Raw genomic sequence first — 3,502 nt, forward strand, 5'->3', positions numbered from 1 at the left:
CAAACGATGTAAAGATACACAATTGGAATAGTAAAGATACGCAAACGATGTAAAGATACTCAGTTTGAAAGAAACACACTCCCACACTTGCAAAACTCTCAAATATAATAGAAACTCGCATCAGAAGCCTTACAGAAAGAGACTCAAACGAGAAATGAAAAGATACACAATTGGAATAGTAAAGATACGCAAACGATGTAAAGATACACAATTGGAATAGTAAAGATACGCAAACGATGTAAAGATACTCAGTTTGAAAGAAACACACTCCCACACTTGCAAAACTCTCAAATTCAATAGAAACTCGCATCAGAAAGCCTTACAGAAAGATACTCAAACGAGAAATGAAAAGATACACAATTGGAATAGTAAAGATACGCAAACGATGTAAAGATACTCAGTTTTAAAGAAACACACTCCCACACTTGCAAAACTCTCGAATACAATAGAAACTCGCATCAGAAGCCTTACAGAAAGAGGCTCAAACGAGAAATGAAAAGATACACAATTGGAATAGTAAAGATACGCAAACGATGTAAAGATACACAATTGGAATAGTAAAGATACGCAAACGATGTAAAGATACTCAGTTTGAAAGAAACACACTCCCACACTTGCAAAACTCTCAAATTCAATAGAAACTCGCATCAGAAAGCCTTACAGAAAGATACTCAAACGAGAAATGAAAAGATACACAATTGGAATAGTAAAGATACGCAAACGATGTAAAGATACTCAGTTTGAAAGAAACACACTCCCACACTTGCAAAACTCTCAAATACAATAGAAACTCGCATCAGAAGCCTTACAGAAAGAGACTCAAACGAGAAATGAAAAGATACACAATTGGAATAGTAAAGATACGCAAACGATGTAAAGATACACAATTGGAATAGTAAAGATACGCAAACGATGTAAAGATACTCAGTTTGAAAGAAACACACTCCCACACTTGCAAAACTCTCAAATTCAATAGAAACTCGCATCAGAAAGCCTTACAGAAAGATACTCAAACGAGAAATGAAAAGATACACAATTGGAATAGTAAAGATACGCAAACGATGTAAAGATACTCAGTTTGAAAGAAACACACTCCCACACTTGCAAAACTCTCAAATACAATAGAAACTCGCATCAGAAGCCTTACAGAAAGAGACTCAAACGAGAAATGAAAAGATACACAATTGGAATAGTAAAGATACGCAAACGATGTAAAGATACACAATTGGAATAGTAAAGATACGCAAACGATGTAAAGATACTCAGTTTGAAAGATACACACTCCCACACTTGCAAAACTCTCAAATACAATAGAAACTCGCATCAGAAGCCTTACAGAAAGAGACTCAAACGAGAAATGAAAAGATACACAATTGGAATAGTAAAGATACGCAAACGATGTAAAGATACACAATTGGAATAGTAAAGATACGCAAACAATGTAAAGATACTCAGTTTGAAAGAAACACACTCCCACACTTGCAAAACTCTCAAATTCAATAGAAACTCGCATCAGAAAGCCTTACAGAAAGATACTCAAACGAGAAATGAAAAGATACACAATTGGAATAGTAAAGATACGCAAACGATGTAAAGATACTCAGTTTGAAAGAAACACACTCCCCACACTTGCAAAACTCTCAAATTCAATAGAAACTCGCATCAGAAAGCCTTACAGAAAGATACTCAAACGAGAAATGAAAAGATACACAATTGGAATAGTAAAGATACGCAAACGATGTAAAGATACTCAGTTTGAAAGAAACACACTCCGACACTTGCAAAACTCTCAAATACAATAGAAACTCGCATAAGAAGCCTTACAGAAAGATACTCAAACGAGAAATGAAAAGATACACAATTGGAATAGAAAAGATACGCAAACGATGTAAAGATACACAATTGGAATAGTAAAGATACGCAAACGATGTAAAGATACTCAGTTTGAAAGAAACACACTCCCACACTTGCAAAACTCTCAAATTCAATAGAAACTCGCATCAGAAAGCCTTACAGAAAGATACTCAAACGAGAAATGAAAAGATACACAATTGGAATAGTAAAGATACGCAAACGATGTAAAGATAATCAGTTTGAAAGAAACACTCTCGCACACTTGCAAAACTCTCAAATTCAATAGAAACTCGCATCAGAAGCCTTACATAAAGATACTCAAACGAGAAATGAAAAGACACACAATTGGAATAGTAAAGATACGCAAACGATGTAAAGATACACAATTGGAATAGTAAAGATACGCAAACGATGTAAAGATACTCAGTTTGAAAGAAACACACTCCCACACTTGCAAAACTCTCAAATTCAATAGAAACTCGCATCACAAAGCCTTACAGAAAGATACTCAAACGAGAAATGAAAAGATACACAATTGGAATAGTAAAGATACGCAAACGATGTAAAGATACTCAGTTTGAAAGAAACACACTCCCACACTTGCAAAACTCTCAAATTCAATAGAAACTCGCATCAAAAAGCCTTACAGAAAGATAGTCAAACGAGAAATGAAAAGATACACAATTGGAATAGTAAAGATACGCAAACGATGTAAAGATACTCAGTTTGAAAGAAACACACTCCCACACTTGCAAAACTCTCAAATTCAATAGAAACTCGCATCAGAAAGCCTTACAGAAAGATACTCAAACGAGAAATGAAAAGATACACAACTGGAATAGTAAAGATACGCAAACGATGTAAAGATACTCAGTTTGAAAGAAACACACTCCCACACTTGCAAAACTCTCAAATACAATAGAAACTCGCATCAGAAGCCTTATAGAAAGATACTCAAACGAGAAATGAAAAGATACACAATTGGAATAGTAAAGATACGAAAACGATGTAAAGATACTCAGTTTGAAAGAAACACACTCCCACACTTGCAAAACTCTCAAATTCAATAGAAACTCGCATCAGAAAGCCTTACAGAAAGATACTCAAACGAGAAATGAAAAGATACACAACTGGAATAGTAAAGATACGCAAACGATGTAAAGATACTCAGTTTGAAAGAAACACACTCCCACACTTGCAAAACTCTCAAATACAATAGAAACTCGCATCAGAAGCCTTATAGAAAGATACTCAAACGAGAAATGAAAAGATACACAATTGGAATAGTAAAGATACGAAAACGATGTAAAGATACTCAGTTTGAAAGAAACACACTCCCACACTTGCAAAACTCTCAAATACAATAGAAACTCGCATCAGAAGCCTTACATAAAGATACTCAAACGAGAAATGAAAAGACACACAATTGGAATAGTAAAGATACGCAAACGATGTAAAGATACACAATTGGAATAGTAAAGATACGCAAACGATGTAAAGATACTCAGTTTGAAAGAAACACACTCCCACACTTGCAAAACTCTCAAATTCAATAGAAACTCGCATCAGAAAGCCTTACAGAAAGATACTCAAACGAGAAATGAAAAGATACACAATTGGAATAGTAAAGATACGCAAACGATGTAAA

Source organism: Argentina anserina, unplaced genomic scaffold, assembly GCF_933775445.1.
Source record: "Argentina anserina unplaced genomic scaffold, drPotAnse1.1, whole genome shotgun sequence".
Classification (NCBI taxonomy): domain Eukaryota; kingdom Viridiplantae; phylum Streptophyta; class Magnoliopsida; order Rosales; family Rosaceae; genus Argentina; species Argentina anserina.